The sequence below is a fragment of the Pteropus alecto genome, unplaced genomic scaffold (assembly GCF_000325575.1).
Source record: "Pteropus alecto unplaced genomic scaffold, ASM32557v1 scaffold196, whole genome shotgun sequence".
NCBI classification, from domain to species: domain Eukaryota; kingdom Metazoa; phylum Chordata; class Mammalia; order Chiroptera; family Pteropodidae; genus Pteropus; species Pteropus alecto.
Window position 1 is genome coordinate 408,238 of NW_006439717.1, and position 19,460 is coordinate 427,697.

At 34.7% G+C, this 19,460-nt stretch overlaps 1 protein-coding gene across 1 annotated transcript in view; it reads right to left on the reverse strand.

Moving 5' to 3' along the window:
* Positions 1-19,460, reverse strand: part of LARP4 (La ribonucleoprotein domain family member 4) — a 151,698-nt gene that overhangs the window by 120,888 nt on the left and 11,350 nt on the right. The window contains exon 2 of the mRNA XM_025050238.1: positions 15,567-15,703. The gene's annotated coding sequence lies outside the window, so the exon portion shown is untranslated. The remainder of the gene's footprint in view (positions 1-15,566; positions 15,704-19,460) is intronic.

The following is a 19,460-nucleotide window of genomic DNA, read 5'->3' on the forward strand; positions in this document are numbered from 1 at the left end:
TTTTAGGCGAGGCAACCCTTGGTTGACCTCACAGATTGCAAGGACCTTGTCATCTTACAGGCCCCCTTTTTTTTTTTTACATCTACAACACCTGGTCTTCCTCAAATTTGAATTTTAAAAATAAAAAGCAATTTTAAGAACTTTACCACGCATGCCTAAGAATAGTTTGTACAATCTGATGAACACTATGAGCTAATCCTAAACAATAAAAGCAAGACCTAGCTTAGGTGACAGACCATGTTGAACTCCAACTTTCCAATCAGAATGACTGAAGAGAATTTTATTCCAGGTAATAATTTCTAACCTACAAACCATTGGGTGGCAAGATTTTATAATTCTATCTAAATACTGATTACAAAACAGGGTTCGCATTAAAAATAAAATTTTAGCATGCCTCAAAAATGTTAAGTAAACCAGCCCATTGTTAGTTAATTCCTACTGTAAATATTTATTGAGGGCCTTTTAATGCCAGGCACTAGGCAAAGACCAGAATGTCAGGGTAAGTGAGATACGGTCTCTATACTTTTGGAGTTTGTTTTCTAATGGAAGATACAGAAAAAAGGGTTAGCAATTCCAATATGGTGTAAATAAGTGGTGATGGTGAAAGTACTGAATGTTCTGAAAGTACAAGTACCCAACCCAGATGTAAAGTGCCAGAGAAGTTTTCCTAAAGATACTGAGAAATGAGTGGAGACTTAATAACAAGAGGAAGGTGGGAGGTAATGGGGGTGGGGTCGGGGAATGGCAAAGGCTTGAAGGTCTGTTAAGGAAAATTGGTCAGCCTTGCCAGACTGATAGCTACAAACTGGAAGTGGCAAGATTAGAGAGGTAAGCAAGATCAGAGAAGCCAGGAAGGTGTTTGTAATATATTTTAGGTTCTCTGGACTTTAGAGGGCTATTGAAGATTTTTAAAATATTTATAATAAATATTTCAGACAACAAAAAGCATAGTAATATAAAAAAATCTGCATACACAATACTACTTCTAAGAAATTAAACACTTAAAAAAAAGGAAAAACCCAAAAAACAAAAATTAAAAATATATAATACAAATACACATAAGAGTGAATTTTCCTGCGTACCGCTGATGGCATTTTTCCCTTCACGCTCCAAATTAACCACTATCCTGAATTTGCTATTATTCCTACACATTTGGTTTGTACTTTAATTATTCATGGAACTATAAACTAAATAAATTCATGGTTGAGGGGTAAGGTTGCTAGATAAAATACGAGATGCCCAATTAAATTTGTTGATTTTCTCTATTGATTTTTGCTCTAATTCTTGTTTCTTTTCTTCTGCTTTCTTTTGATTTAATTTGCTCTTCTTTTTTAGTTTCCCAAGATAGGAGCTCAGATTTTTTAAGATCTTTTTTCTTCTCTAATATGTGTATTAAATGCTATACATGTCCTTCTAAGCACTGCTTTCGCTACATCCCATAAATTTTAATAAGTTCTATTTTCATTTTTATTTAATTCAAGATATTTTTAAAATTTCTCTTGAGATTCCTTCATTGACCCAAGTTATTTAGAAGTGTGTTTAATTTCCACATATTTTTAAACTTTATAGCTATCTTTTTGTTATTGATTTCAAGTTTAATTCCATTGTGGTCTGAGAGTAGATATTGCATGATTTTTATTCTTTTAAATTTGTTAAGGTATGTGTTTTATGGCTCAAAATGTAGTTTACCTTGGTGAATGTTCCGTGTGAGCTTGAAAAGAATGTGCAATCTGTTGCTATCGGATAAAATAGTCCAGAGATGTCAATTATACGCAGTTGATTGATGGTACTATTGAGTTCTCTTATATCCTTAATGATTTTCTGCCAGCTGGATCTGTCTATTTCTGACAGAGGAGTGTTAAAGTCTTTAACTATAATAGTGGATTCATCTAGTTCTCCTTGCCATGCTATCAGTTTTTGCCTCCTGGAGCTTGATATTCTGTTATTAGGCAAACATTAAGGATTATTATATTATCTTGAAGTACTGACCTCTTTATTATTATGTAATACCCCTGCCCATTTTCTTTTATTATGGTGACACTGGTTAACAAAATCCAGTAAGTTTCAAGTGTAAAATTCAACAGTAAATCATACATATTTTGCATTGTATGTTTGACGCCAATAGTTATATTTCTTTCTGTCACCATATATTTGACTCCTTTTACCCCATCTACTTCCTCCCTTCCCTCCTTTCTGGTAACCACTAGTCTATTGTCCACATCCATGAGTTTCTGTTTGTCATGTTTGTTCGTTGTTTTTAGATTTATATCTCACATATAAGTGATATGTGGTTTTCAACTTTGTCTGGCTTACTTTGCTTAGCATGATTATCTCAAGGTCCATCCATGTTGTTGCAAATGGCAGTATTTCATCTCTTCTTATAGCTCAGTAATATTCTATTGTATATATGCACCACATCTTTATCTAATAATCTATTGTAGGACACTTAGGTTGCTTCTATGTCCTGGCCACTGTGAATAATGCTGCTATGAACATTGGTGTGCAAATATCTTTTCGGATATATGTTTTCAAGTCTTTGGGGTAAATACCCAGTAGAGAGATTTCTGGATCACATGGTAGGTCAATTCTTAGTTTTTTGAGGAATCTCCATACTGTTTTCCATAGTGGCTGTACCAATTTGCAGTCCCACCAGCAATGTACGAGGGTTCCTTTTTCTCCGCATCCTCTCCAATACTTACTATTTCTTGTCCTGTTGAAAATAGCTATTCTAACCGGTGTGAGATGGTGTAATAGCCCTTTTTACCCCTGATAACTCCTTGCTCTGAAGTCTGCTCTGCCTGAAATTACTACAGCTACTCCTGCTTTCCTTTTTTCTTGCTGAGCTTTACTGAAGTGTAACAGACAATTAGTTGCTCATATTTACATTGTACAATTCGATGTTTTTTTTTTCAATTATACTTGCCATACAATAATATACTAGTTTCAGTTGTACAGCATACTGATTAGAGATCTATATAACTCACAAAGTGGTTACCCCACTAAATCAGGTATCCCCTTCCCCTTTATATATTTCTTACAACATTGTTGACTATTTTCCTTATGCTACACTTTATACCTCCATGACTATTTTGTATCTATCCATTTGTACTTCTTAATCCCTTTGCCATTTTTCATCATCCCCTCTAAACTTCCCTCCCAACTAGTATCTCTCAAAATATTCTCTGTATCTATTGGTCTGTTTCCATTGATTTTGTTTTTTAGATTCCACATGTATGTGAAATCATGTGGTATTTGTCTTTATCTGACTTACTACATTCAATACAATACCCTCTAGTTCCATCAAGGCAATATCTTTTCCCATCCCCTTCCTTTTAGTCTGTGTGTGTCTTCTAAAGTGAATCTCTTGTAGGCAGCATATGTAGGGGTCTTGTTTTCTTACCCATTCAATTTCCCTATCTTTTGGTTGGAGCACTTAATTCTTTTCCATTTGAGGTAGTTGTTGATAGGAATGCAGTTATTACCATTCTTTATTCCTGTTTTTGATACATGTTTTTTCTTCTTAAAGAAGACCCTCTATCAATTCCTGTAATACTTGCTTGGCGTTGATGAATTCCTTTAGCTTATTTTTGTCTGGGAAGCTCTTTACCTGTCCTTCGACTCAAAATGATTGCTTTCCTAGATAAAGTATTCTTGGCTATCGATCCTGGGTTTTCAACACTTTGAATATTTTGTGCCAAGCCCTTCTGTCCTGTAAAGTTTCTTTTGAGAAATCAGCTGTTGATCTTATGGGTGCTCACTTGTAGGTAACTAATTGCTTTTCTCTTGCTGCTTTTAAGATTCTCTCTTTATATTTAACCTTTGGCATTTTAATTAGCATGTGTCTCAGTATGGGCCTCTTTGGGTTCCTGGTTTTGGGGACTCTCTGACCTTCCTGGGGTTGTATGTCTATCTCCTTCACCAAGTTAGGGAAGTTTTCCATCATTATTTCTTCGAATATATATTCAACTTCTTGTTCTCCCTCTTCAAGTACCCATGACATGGATGTTGTTATCCTTAATTTTGTCCCATAGGCTCCTTAAATTATTATTATATTCTTAGTTACTTTTTTCTTGCCATTCTGATTGCGTGTCCTTGGCTTCCTCATCTTCTACATCAGTGGTTCGATCCTCTTTTTTATCCACGTTTGTTGATTCCTTCTAATATACTCTTCATCTTAGATCATATATTCTTCATTTCTGACTGGCTCCCTTTTATTATTTCCATTTCCATTTTTTATGTTTTTTTATCTCTTTGTTAAAGTCCTCACTGAGTTCATTTACATTTCCCTTAATTTCATTGAGTATTTTTATAACCAGTGTTTTGAACTCTGCATCTGTGAGATTGCTTGACTCCATTATTTCTGGATCTCTGTTTTGTTCTCTCATATGGTTTTTGCTTCTCATGTGTCTTCCCATTTTGGCTGCCTTTCTGGGTCTGTTTCTATGTACTAAGCAAAACCCATAAGTCTTCTTGTCTTATTAGTGTGGCTTTGTGTGGTAGGTGTCCAGTGGCACAGTCCTGAGAGGCGTACAGCTGCAGGGCAAGTGTGCCCTTCCAGGACCACTTGTTAAGATTCAGCAAGCAATCCACAGATGCTATGTTTATAGTTGCCTCAAGAAGGCACACCAGAACCCAAGGTCAGCTGCCACCAGTGTGAGTCTTGGCACTGCTCAGCAAGTGCACAGGACTCACAGAGGATACAACTGAATGCGGCTTGGGTGGGGCCGAGAGTTGGGGGAGGTAGTTTCAGGGAATCCTGTGGGCAGAGTGAACTCTGTTATCTAGTTAGATGACTTCTCAGCTGTGGTGGTGCTGCCACCACACACTAGGAGGAGGAAGGGCTCAACAGAGGAGCAATGGGTACCACCAACACTTCTGCCCGACAGAAAGCCTCACCTCTAGCCCTCACTCTGACAACTCAGTGTCCCCCGGTAAGTCCCTGGTGTCCCCAAGCAGCTGACCTGGCACTGACACTCAGAGCAAGTAGGTCTGTCATCATCAAAATTCGGTTGTGGACACAGACCGTTTGAGAGGCATCTGTAGCTGCTGGCTGCTGCTGCTGCCATAGCCTCTGTCCCACTCAGCTGCCGGGACCAGGCAGCCTCGCGTCTTTGCCCCCTCCTACCTCCAACCGTTGCAGAATGATTTCTTATTTCTCTCCCTAGTTTTAGGGTTTCTGTTCATCTAGACCCCAGGTGACTCTGCTTTCTGTTTGCTCCGTGTTTCCATCTCAACTTTGATGTGGTCACAAGAGGAGACAAATGAAGCTTCTATCATCTATGTCATTTTGCCTAGTCCCTGCTTTCTTTTGGTATTTTTCTTCCTATGCATGTACTTTTAATCTATGTCTTAATATTTAAAGTGGGTTTCTGGTAGACAACATATAGTTAGGTCTTGTTTTTGGCTCCACTCTCACTATCTCTGTCTTTTAATTGTATTTAGATCATTGATGTTTAAAGTGATTATTGATATAGTTCTATTACTATCTACCATATCTGTTATTTTTTTCTATTTATTGCCCTTGTTCCTTGTTCCTATTTTTATCTTCCACACTTTTCTGCCTTTTGTAGTTTTGACTGCAAAATTCTGTAATTCCATTTTCTCTCCTTTCTTAGCATACCAATTATACTTTTTTTACTTTTTTCAGTTGTTCCCCTAGAGTTTATACTATACATTTACAACTAATCCACAACTACTTTCAAATAACATTATACTGCTTCATGGTAGTACTAGTACCTTATAATTAACAAAATATCCCTAATTCTTCCCTCCTGTCCCTTGCACCATATCTATCATCCAATTTATTTATACATAAGCACATATGTTGAATACCTTATTGCTATTATTTCGAACAAATTGTTATCTATTAGACCAATTAAGAATAAGAATAAAACTTTGCATTTTACCTTCATTTATTCCTTCTGTAATGCTCATCCTATCTTTCCATAGATCTGAATTTCTGATCTGTATCATTTTCTTTCTCTTCGAAGAACTTCTTTTTATCTCTTCTTGCAAGGCAGGTCTGTTGGCCACAAATTCCCTTAATTTTTATATGTCAGAGAAAGTCTTTATTTCTCTTTCACTCTTTAAATATAATTTTTCAGGGTACGGAATTTTAAGTTTTTTTCTCAACACTTTAAATATTATACTCCACTCTCTGGCTTGCACAGTTTCTAAAGAGAAGTTGAATGTAATTCTTATCTTTGTTCCTCTATGGATAAGGTGTTTTTTCCCTCTGGTTTCAAGCCTTTTTTCTTTATCTTTAATTTTTCTGAAGTTTGAATATGATATGCCTAAGTGTAGTTTTGGGGGCATTTTTCCTGCTGATCTTGTTGTTCTGAGTTTCCTGGCTCTGTGGTTTGATGTCTGACATTAATTTGGAGAAATTCTCCACTATTATTGCTTCAAAATTGTTATTGCTTCAAATACTGCTTTTGTTCCCTTCTTCTGCTATTCCCATTACACACGTTATACCTTTAGTAGTTATTTTGCACTTCTTGCATATTCTGGGGTTTTTTTGGTGGGTTTGTGTGTGTGTGTGTGTGTGTGTGTGTGTGTGTGTGTGTGTGTGTGTGTTTTCTCTTTGCTTTTCAGTCTTGGAAGTTTCTATTATCATATCCTCAAGCTCAGAGATTCTTTTCTCAGCCATGTCCAGTCTACTAATGAGGCCATCAATGGCATTTTTTCATTTCTGTTAGTATTTTCGATCTCTAGCCCTTCTTTTTGATTCTTTCTTAGAATATCTATCTCTCTGCTTACATTATCCATCCATTCCTACATGCTACTTTTTCTATCAGAGTCTTTAGTGTATTAATCATAGTTGTTTTAAATTCCCAGTCTGATAACTCCAACATCTCTACTGTATCTGACTCTGGTTCTGATGCTCGTTCAGTCTTGTTAAACAACTGTGTCTTTTGCCTTTTAGAATGGCTTCTAATTTTTGTTAAAATCAGGACATGATGTAATAGGTGAAAGGAACTCTGGCAAATAGGCCATTAGCAATGTGGTGGTAAAGTATGGAGGAAGGGAAACCATTTTACTAAGATTAGGTCTTAGTTTTTTGGAAAGCCTCTGGACTGTGAACTTTCCCAGTCCTTCTCAGTACCCTCCCCTTTCTCCCATACCTTAGGTGAGACAGGATAGCTAGAGGAAGCTGGAACTGTGTATTTCCCTCCCCTGCCCCATGTGGAAGGCTAGAGCCAAATAGAGTTGGGTATTTCCATTCCTCCAAATAGGTTAGGCCTCGATAAAACCCCAGTAGGTTAGGCACTAGTAAAATAGTTTCCCTTGAGGGCAGACTTTAAGAATAGAATGCTCAGGTTTATTTCAAATGGTTACTTGCCCCCTTCCCCTATGAGAAACATGAGATTTTTCTCTGATCTTCACTGTGAGCACCTGGTAAAGTTTCTGGATGTCCTTGTGACTACGTCTCCCTGGAATTTTTAACTCTCAGAGTTCTCCATCCTGAGCCTCTAGCAATTCATCAATTACAATTCAGGTTTTCTACTAGGCACTGTTTTCTGCAGAAGTTTCTGCTTGTGGGTTTCTGTTCCAATAAGTTGTGATTCTCTGTTACCACCTGTCTGTCTCTCCAATCTTGAGGTCAATAGTTTGCACTGTTACTTCACATCTCTAGAGGATCTAAAAAAGTTGTTGATTTTTCAGACTGTTCAACTTTTCACCTGTTGTTAGGATGGAGCGGCAATCTTGCACAGATTTTTCAAAAAATTTCTGTGCACTTCCTTTATGGTTGCAAAAATGGGTTCATATTGGATGTTTTTTTTAACCTGCTTTGTGTTTCAAGTAACAGTACATCTTTGAAATTCTTCTATGTTCATATAGACTTACATTATCATTTTTATTGTATGCATGATATTTACCATGTAGATCTATCAATTAATTGAACTGTATCTCCTACTGATATTTGGATATTTTTCAACATTACAAATAATGCTGCAGCAAATATCTTTGCACAAGTTTGTGTATTTATATGACAATTTCCCTATGAAAATTCTATTAAAATAGTATATTTTTTTCAATTACAAAAGTAATGCATGTTCATCATAAAAATTTGGAAAATAGAGACAAGTCAATGCCCAGAAATAACCATTGTCAATATTTATGCTATGTTCTAACTTTAGGTATAAGAATACTGTCTGATAAATAATAAGCTATTGCCAAGCCCTGCTCTTCCTGATTTTGGTCCTGGGAGACATTCTGCCTTGTTAAGGTGACATAAGTATAGATTACATATCATTATTACTAGTTTAACTTTGAGTTCTGGAAGCATTCTTATTTTACCTATGAATCGTCTACATTTCCACAAATGTATTTAAGAGAAATTTGTAATAGATTAATTTTCTTATCTTGTTTCCAGGCTTAAGAAGATTCCCAAGTGATTGTAAAATTAAACACAATCATGTTGAAAGTAAATTTCAATGTTTCAGTAAAATGACTATTTTGCTGTCTTTCATGTTTATACATTGTTTTGCCTGTTCTTTGTTTTTACATTCTGCCTATAGTTTTTCAAGATAAACATCTTCATTTACAGAATACGACCATGACCACTCAAGAAACAATATCTTCTGTTCTATATTACTAGAAACACGAAGTTTCAACAAACACTAAGGTAGGCTGTCATAAAAGGGACATTATATGACCCCTGAAATAAAGGCAAAGTGTCACAGTCTACCGCCCCAAACCCAACCCCCAAGATGCTTCAGAAATGAAATGAATGGATATTTTTTATAATTTTATTTATTTGTTTGTTTGTTTGTTTGTTTATTATTTTAATTGAAGAAATAATTTAAATTTTTTCCTGTCTACCTCCCCCCTCCCCCTGGATATTTTTAAAAAGAAAAGAAAACCAGCAGAAAACTCTGGAGGGCCAGAAGTGGTTATGAATTCGTAAAGAAGGGAAATAGCCCTGGACAGAGGAAGGCCAGGTTCCCAACATGGAGAGTAGACTTGGGGAGAAATTTTGAGTGGGCTCAAAATGAAAAAATATGGAGGCTAGTCATAAAAATAACACTATTTATATAATAGGAGTTCTAATAGGAGAGAAAAAAGTAAATAGAGGGAAGATGATATATGAAAAACACAAGTGAGAACTTCTAAAGAAAGACTGATATTGAAAGGGTGTGTAGGGTAATAAATATGTAAACAGTGATATTTAATAAAGAGAAAATGCTAAAAACTTTCCAAAAAGAGTAGCTCACCCACAAGAAAAATGAATCAATGATGTCAGACTTCTCAAGAGCAACACGAGAGGCAGGAAAACAATATTTTCAAAATACTGAAAATGAGAGTGGGGGAGTTAAAGTACTTGTCCTAGTAAGGTAGAAGATAACAAGTGTTGATAAGTTTCATAAATTAAGAAAAATAAATACAAGTCAGAGTCTTAACAAGTTATGAATAACAAAAGGAAGAACAAATATAAAATGCATGTTTTTCAAACCCATGGAAAAATTGATTTATTCAAGGAAATTAGCAAAAAAAAAAAAAAAAAAGAAAAAATTTAAATTAAGATGGTAAATTCACCAGAGAAAAGACAGAAGTCTCAGACTATATTAAAAAATAAGATCTAGCAATATAATGTCTACAAGAGACACATTTAAAAGAAAGGATAGGAGAAGTTAAAACAAAAAGGTAGGGAAATGTACCTAAGAACCAAAAGAAAGCCAAGCAGACATCTAAAATCAGAAAAAAAACAGAATTTAAGGCAAAAAGCAGCGTTAGAGGCAATGGAAGACAACAGAACAAGAATATGTAATATAATACATTTATATTGTTAATGTAGATGCTTACAACTATATAGCCTCAAAATAGATAAAGCAACAAATGACCCCTGACTCTTCCCTGATAATACTGCCTCACCTGCAGCCCTCTCAAATGTTATCTATTTTCATTCCCACAACCTCCTTATCACATGGCCTAGAAAAGAGGTAGGGGTCTTCCTCATTCCTCAATGATACTTCCAGATCATTCTCCCCTACTCTCTTTATATACTATATAAGATATTATGTATATGTATATTTTATATATAATACTCGACTTTAAATTCCTGTCTTTAGACTACCTACCACCCACATTGCATTTTCTGTTAAGTCGTTTACCTCCTCTTTGCTCACTGTCACTACATCCAGTACTTCTGTCATAATCCCTCACAATTTCAATATTCATACAGATCTTTCCAAACCTGGCCTTGCAATGTTTGATCTGTTCTCCTTTAGTGATTTCATCCTCTAGCCATCAGTCATACCCTTAACCTTGTCATTACAAAAAACAAACAAACAAAAAAAAACTTGTACACCTTCCATGATCTCAATTTCAAATATTTCATTCTTCAAACATCACCTCTTTACAGCTCACTTCCACTAGTACCTCAATTCCAACAATCCTTTGATCTTCATAGGGACCTTGTACTTCATTGGTTCTACCACCTTTCTACTGTCCCCTGCTGCTTCATGTCCTCAACCCTGTAACCCAGCATAAATTCCATGGTCAATAATTATAATCAATCCCTTGCATATTTTCTCAACTCTAACTCACTTGTTCCTCTCTTGCCCTAAAGTACTCCTTGGCAGACCACGGCCCAGCTTAAATCCAATTTTCTCTGCTTACTCTATAGGGGCACCATGGCAGCTGAATGAGGCCTCGGGGAAATATTCAAACTTGCTAATTCGTCTTACTTTACATAATTATCAATCTCAAGTGGCCCCATACTACTACCTAGAAAACATACTATATTTCCCTAATCCACTCACTATGACATTCTTAAACAACAATTTTGTATTTTCTCCTCTCTCCTCCAATCTCTGAGAACTTCTCTCGCCTCCTTTCTTGGCTTATAACCTAGCTCCTTACTGCACCGAGAAAATGGAAGCAATCATTATTAACTCCACATACTTCTACTACTATATCTCCCTAGCTATCTGCATTTGCACCCTTCTATTCCACTTTCTCTCTTGTTACCTGTAGATGAACTATCTCCTACCTAATGCTGGCCCCTCCACTTGTACACTAGATCCCATCTCCTCTCTTCAAGGACATTGCTTCAGTAATTCTTCCATCTCTCTCTGTTCCATCAATTTTTTCCTCTCTAACACAGTTATTTTTCTCAACTTAAAAAAAAAAAAAATCAAACAACTCAGACTCATTTCCTCTGCCAGTTACTGCCCCTTTTCTCTCCTTCCTTGCACAGCAAAACTCCTTTCAAAAATTGGGTAAACTCACCGTCCCCAATTTCTCTCCTCTTCTGAACTCACTCCAATCAGGTTTTTCCCCCTACTCCATCATCAAACTTACTCCTAGCAAGTCATCAACAACCTCCATATTGTTAAATCCAACCGTCCATTTTCAGCCTCCTCTTACGTGACCTGTCAGCAACATTTAAACTGCTGATCACTCTCTTTCTTTGAAATAGTTTTTCACCTGGGTTCCAGGACATCACAATCTCCTGGTTTGCCTCTTACCTTTCTGGCCACTTCTATATCTTTTTGCTGGTTCCTCTTCATCTCCTTAATCTCAAAATGTTAGAATGGTTCAGAGTTTACTCCCTGGACCTCTTTTCCTGTCTACACTCCCTTGATGGTCTCGACTCAGTCTTATGGTTTTAAATACCATATATATGCTGATGACTACAAATTTATATCTCAGCTTTGTCTTTGCCTCTGAACTTTGCCCCTGAATCTAGTCTTATTTATCCAACTATCCATTTGATATCGTCAGTTGGCTGAGCTCCTGATAGTCTGCACCAAGCCTACTTACTTCTTATGTTTTGTCCATAATGATAGTTTTGCCTTAAATTTGTAGCTCGAATTTATCTCATATAAAATAGCTACCTGTTTTGTTTCTGGTTTGTTTCTGTTCATAATAGCCTCAAATAACTACTTATATCTCTTTACTTTCAACTTATACATATTCTTTCATTTTAAGTGTCTCTTACACATAATATATTGCTAGATCTTAGTTTTTAACCAAGTCTGATATCCAACCTGAGTATCTGTCTTCTCAGAAACTGATGAACTGATTAACATTTATTATAACTTATGTTATATTAGGACTTATTTTTACCATCTAATTTGTAAAGATGAGTAAGATGGACAACTCTCTAATGAGCTAATTAGGAAAAAAGATGAAAATATTCAAATCACATAATGAAATCAAGGGAACTAGCTATAGATACAATAGAGATAGAAAAGAAGATTATGGTCAATCACAGGCTAATACACTAAATGGATAAAGTAGATGATTTTTGGAAAATCATAAAATGCCAAAATTGGCAGAAGAAATTAAAAACATGAACAGACCAAATACCTATAAATAAATTGAATGGTAATTAAAGGCCTTAACCCTAGAAAAAAGCCTTAGGCTTATATGGTTTTACAGTGAGTTTTACCATGCCTTCAAGGGACAGATAATCCCTTTATCAATTAAATTATTTCAGAAAATAGAAAAAGAAGAAAAGCTGCCTAATTATTTATTCTAAAATCAGACAGAAGAAGAATCATAACCCATGCTACTGATATAAATAGATTAAAAAATAGCTACAAATAAATATTATTCAACTGAACTCAAAAGTCAAGGTGTTCTTCCAGGAACATAAGAATGGCTTAACATGAGAAGACTATCAATGTTACTGACCATATCTATAGATTAAAAGAGAAAAATCACATTATCATCCCAAGAGTTGACGTATAAAACATTTGATAAAGTTAAACATTTATGTTTCAAATTTCTTCAGAAACACAGAAATATTATTTCTCTATACTAGCAATAATGAACCAGAAATGGTAAACTACCATTTACGATAGCACCAAAAATTACAAAATATTTAACAATCATTCATAAATATGACATAATACTTTTACCCTAAAAAATTTTAAACTTATTAAAGGACAGAATTTCTTAAAAAAAAAAAAAAAAATAGATAAACTATGTTCTTAGATAAGACAATTTAGTTTAAGAAAGATGTCAGTTCTTCCTAAATCTGTAAGTTCAAATCTTATTTTTAAATGTTAGCTAGAACTTTTTTAGAAACTCGACAAACTCATTCTAAAATGTATATGGAAGAGTAGCCTATGAAAAAGAAAATTCAAAAGGGGATTATAATACCAACTATTAAGACCTATCACACTATAGATATTAAAAAAAAAAAAAAAACAGAGCACAAGAACAAATAAACAAAAAAAAAAAATAGAAAAGATAGAAAGCTCAGAAACAGACCCATGACATATAGAATTTGGCATATGAAAAAAGCAGCACCACAAAGATGGCAAAGCCATCTTTATGAGGAAAGGACAGATTTCTTAAAAATTATGTTGATAAAACTGGTTCATAATATGAAGAAAAATTAAGTTAGATCCCTACCTTACTAAATACAGAGGTAAACTTCAAATGGCTTAAAGATGTAAATGGAAAAGTAAAATTATGAAACTAATTGAAGAAAATGTGGACAATATCTTTGTGACTTGGGTGAGAAAAGGTTTCTTAAACAAGATGCAAAAATACAAAACTTAAAATAACTACAATGTACACTTTAAATTAATCTTACAATTTTATTTGTCAATTATACCTCAAAAAAGCTAAATAAAATATCAAAATGGAATTTAAGGCCAAAACTCAATGAATTATTTTACCAGCATGGCAAATTAAAGAGATGGCAAGAGGTGTGAGGAGACTGACCTCTTGTTCTCATTCTTAGCCATTCTGGGAAGCAACCTGTGTATGTGCCTTGTAATCCCAAGATCTCATCTCTTGGTTATATGTCCTAGAAAAAAATGTCATGTGGATTACCATGGGAACATATACGAGTGTTCATCCAGCTCTTTCCATGATAGCAGGGAGATAGAAGCAACCCAGGTATTTTAACCAGGAGAACAGGTACATAAAATAGGGTGAATGCAGACTGTGGAAGGAATGCAGTAACTAAAAGCAATAAACTAGGTGTACATATAGTGCACAGATAGATTATAAACACATAATATTAAGTGAAAAAGAAAAAACAGAAGAATATTTAAAGCACAATATTATTTATACATATTAAAAACAAATACCCATTCTTTGGTTTCTATGACTTCCCACACCTCTTAACACTATACAGAGCAAAAAGAAAAGCAAATAAAAATTCCTATGACTGATACTAATTACAGAAAAAAAAATCCTATAATCTCCAACTTACATGTAAGTTGGGAAAAACACAGTTGAGACCATCCAGAACCCCTATAAGTGTGTAGAGGTCACAGAATCTGCTTGAAAAAGATGAGAAATATGGAGGGCTTAGTGTTGGTAGAACCCTGTAACATCAATAAGGGACACTCCCAGAAAGAAATCAGCCAATCCCTAGTAAGAATACTTGAGAGCTGGTCTGAAACCTGGCAGATCAGCACTGGCAAAAGGAGTCAAAACATAAGGGCTTGGTAAATTCTTAGGAACAAATATGGCAGTATTGGGAAAGTGCAACTTTAAGAAGAAAAAGATATTTTGAAAAGTAAAGTCAAGTTCCTTGGAGACAGCAGCCAGTGGTGAATGGAAATAGAAAAGAAATAACTGGTAATAAGTAACCCCACTGGAAAAAAACAACAGGAGAATCAGAAGTCTGACTTACAAAAAAAGCACATTATAATTAAGAAAACTGCTCTTCACTATAGCAACAGAAGAGGGAGTGCTTGAGCTGAAAAAAAAAAAACAGGAAAAGGCCTTAAAAACCCTGTCCATTCTCTTAAAAAGATCCGTTTGTTAAAAGCTGACCCAGAAAAATCCAACATAGTCAAACATAAAAAACAATAAAAACTCAGTATCCATACAAAGTTGCTATAAGGAAAAAAACACACACACACACACAAAAACAATCACAAATTTTGACAGATGCAAGCATACAATAAAAAATGCTGTCCTAAGGCAGAAACCAAGACTAAACTATGAGTTACAGTAATGGATCCTGTGGTGTGCTCCCCAAATACCTGTTTCAGAACTGAAGTACTCATACCCCAAGTTGCCAGAATGTTGGTGGGAATTTCCTGGGAACCTGGGAATTTCCTGGTTTACCTGCATCCAGTTACTGGTCCATGCCGAAATACAGAGGTCCTTGCCTCAAAATAGGAAAACTCTGAAGGGCCATCCCAACTTTAAAGCTCCTGATGGGATAGCCTCAGGCCTTTGTTGTGACTCATCACAATCAGTGGCATATTGTAGCTGGCTCCTACTGGCTCATGAGAGCCAATTGTTAAAATTTTTAGGAATTTTGCAAGCAGGTTGTTAAACATAACCATTACTAAAACTTATTATATAAACTCAGAATTAAATAAATTATATTAAAAACCAAGGTAATAAATACTTAATATTCATTACTTCCGAATTATTTTACTACATTACTATGCTCTTGAGGTTATGTCTATTGTTTCTGTATGGGTGCTACTGTGCATTTCTCCCCAGATCCACATTCAGTGACATCATATTGGTAGCTTAAAATTGCCACAATGAAAGTATTTACATGCTGGAAATTGTTACAAATTAGAGAATATTTTCCCCCTTGAGAACTGGTTGTTAAACATTTACCAGCATACCACTAACTGCAGTTCAGGATCTCCTCTGCCCAGTCTTCCCTTCTTCAGGTTGTCACAAATGCTGATTCCAAGGGTGTTCTCCAATGAACTTCTGTATACAAATCCCTGTCTCAGAGTCTATGTCCAGGGAATGCAACCTAAAACAAAACAACAACAACAAAAAATAGCTAAGATCAATGTACTATATAGAACAAAGAGGATGGAAATAAAAAAAGCAAAGTGAAAGAAATAGATTAAAAGGATCAAAGAGAAAGTAAAGTAATATAGAAATCAGACAAACAACAACCAATACACATATTTCTGGATGCCTTGAAAAAGAAAATAATAATAATGGAATAGAATTAATATTTACAACTATAATTCAATCATATTTTTCTTGAGGGTGGGGAGTGGGTACGGAAGGGATGAAGACCTCAATCTATATTTATTGAAAGGGCATACCATATACCAAGTTAAATAGACCCAGATTGGTCATTGCTTAGATTTATCCTAGAAAATTATTGTTTTAATATAAAGAAAAAAATTATTGTGCTTCCTGGCAGAAAAACCAAGTCACTTTCTAAGGATAGCAAACCAATTTGCCATCAGAGTTCTCAGCAACATTCAAAGCCAGAAAATAGTAAAGCAACATTTACAATATAATCAAGGGGAAAAAATGTACACCAAGGATTTTAAATGTAGACAAACCGCTCTATAAGTAGCAAGGCTATAGAAAAAGTTTTCCTATGATAAACACCTGGGACTATTATACTCATGAGTCCTTCCTAAGGATAAACTGTACCCAACTGAGAGAGGACTGAGAAAACTTCAGCAGAGAGACTGGTGGTTCAAACTGAATATATTTAGATATAACTACCACTAAAACAAAAGTAGGAATAAGAATAGTATATAAATTTTATTTGCTCTGATAATGTAATAACTTTAAAAAGTGAGAGAGGGGAGAGAGATAAAAGTAGAATAGCTCACTGTCTAACAGGTAAAACGGAGTTAAAGGATGTCATTTAAAGCCAACAAACTGAATATTATAAACCAAAATATATTAAAGAGGACAAGAATAAACATTAATAAAAATAATACTATTAACTAAAATTGGATAGTGGCAGGTACAGAGGAGAGAGAAGGAGGTGGTTTCAAGTTCTTTCATTGTGTTCCAAGTAGGGAACTAATAGTCAATGTGTAAAGATAAGATAAAGAGAACCAAGGTATTATGTGAGTATTGGTATAAAGGGAATCATTAGAACAAATAAATAAATTTTCCTAAATATCAAGAGAAGTACACACACACACACACAGAGAACAGCAAAGAGCAAAGGAAACTGAACACACAGTCTACTGGAAAACCATGCATTGTTTTGTATATATAAAGATGACATAACTGAAATAAAACATAGCAGTTGTATGTGTGTATACACATACACACACACACATATGGGCTTAAATTACTTATTAAAAGAAAACAATTTTTAAATTGACTCACAAATTAAAACCCCACTCTGTGCTGTATATAAGAGAGCCTAGGATAAAAGAATTAAAAAAGATGTACTGAGCAAATGCAAATTTAAAAAATCAAGGATTATAATCTTAATATCGATAAGGTAGCATTCAAGCAAAAAGTATTAAATGAGATAAAGGATACTTTATAGTGCTAAAGGCTACAACTCATTATGAAGCTATAATAGTCATGAATATCTATGCAACAAATAATATAGCAACAACTTTTGTAAAGTAGTAGCTACAGAAGAAGATTGGAGAAATAGAAAACTGCTAATAATGACTTTAATGCATGCCTTTCAGACCAAAACAGTTCTTAGAAATAACAACAAAAAAAGAAAAAAAAAGAATTTAGGAGAACAAAAAAATTTTGGACCATATGACAGATAGTTTATCAATCTTTTACTATAAAATGTTACATGATGGTATATCAGTTATCTATTACTGCATAACAACTTACCCCAAAAATTTAATGGCTTAAAACAAGACACATACATTATCTCACAATTTCTGTTCAGTAGCAGTTTAGGAGGTCAGTAGCAGCTTAGCTGGCTGGTTGTGGCTCAAGGTCTCTCATGAGGTTGCAGTCAAGATATTGGTTGGGGCTACAGTCATCTGAAGGCTTGACTAGGGTTGGAGGATCTGCTTCCAAATTGGCTCGCTCACATAGGTGATGGCTAGAGGCCATATCGACCTCTCCATAAAGCTTCTTGAGTATCCTATGATGTGGTAGTTGCCTTCCATATCATTTTGTTCCCAGAACAAATGATCCAAGAGAGACAGAAAGGATGAAGTCACAATGCCTTCTTATGACCTTCTCAGAAATGCCACACAGTCATTTCTGCCACATTTTATTCATTAGAAGCAAGTCCCAAAGTACTATCCATATTTAAGGGGAGGGACTCTACCTTTTGAAAGGAAGAATATCAAAAACTTTGTGAATTATGTTTTAAAACCACCACAGATAATATACCAAAAGTAAAAAAATATATATTGTTTTTCTATTAAAATAAAAAAAATTAATCTTTGAATATATAGTCTGCTGTCAACGCCCAGATAACTGAAGTTTCTTAAATCACAAAAATATTCTACACAAGATCCTATTAACTTTTGAGTCTTACATTCTCAGTAGTGATTTAACAGGCAAGGAAAAGGAAGAAAGAGAATGTTTAAAAGTTACAGCAAAAAATACACAGAAACAATGTTTGGTACACATGACTCACTAATGGGAACGTTCCAACATTATCTGACTTGTCTGAAAGACAAAGACCTTTTAAAGATAGTGCAATTTAAGATTTAGACCTCCTCCTGCTGGGATTTAAAGGGTTTTGCCTTGATCAGGAGCCTCAAGCAAAGGACAAAATAAGAGGATAAAATATCAAGTCTTTCTTATATCTATGTGGTGATGATCTCCAACTAGGACAAAAACTACTTATGAAAGACTATCTTTTCTTTCTTTTCTATCTAGTTTAGCTGTCCAATAAATGAACTACCTAACAGAAATCAAGATAAAGAAATATGGTCAGCCTTCATTTCAAGAGCTAATAAATAATTAATTACAAGAGTGCTGCAACTAAAGCCCTGGCTTCCAGTTCTGCTAGGTAAATGAGTTAATCATAGTTCATAGTTCTAATTTTATTCACCTTCTTTTTAAAAACTCCTGTTTAATGATCAAAACACTTAACAAAATTGGTATAGAAGGACAGTACCTTAATATAATAAAGGCCATCTATGACAAACTCTTAGCCAACATTATACTTAATGGTGAAAAACTAAAAACCTTCCCTTTAAGGTCAGGAACAAGGCAAGGCTGTCCACTATCGCCACTGTTATTCAATATAACATTGAAGGTCCTAGTGAGTGCAATCAGGCAAAAGAAAGATATAAAAGGCATCCAAATAGAAAATGGAAAAGTCAAACTGTCACTATTTGTGGATGACATGATTCTCTACAGAGAAAACCCTAAAGACTCCACAATAACACTACTAGAAACAATAAGCAAATACAATAAAGTCTCCAGATACAAAATCAACGTTCAAAAATTCATAGTGTTCCTATACTCTAATAATAAAGCATAAGAAAAAGAAGTGGAAAAAATAAATCCCTTTGCAATCGCAACAAAAAGAACAAAATACCTAGGAATAAATTTAACAAAACATATGAAGGACCTATATAATGAAAACTGTAAGACTCTATTAAAAGAAATCGAAGAAGATACAAAGAAATGGAAAGATATTTTGTGTTCCTGGGTTGGAAGAATCAACGTAATTAAAATGACCATATTATCTAAAGCATTATATAGGTATAATGCAATCCCCATCAAAATCCCATTGGCATTTTTTAAAGAAATAGAACAAAAAATCATCAGATTTGTATGGAAGCTCAAAAGACCCTGAATTGCCA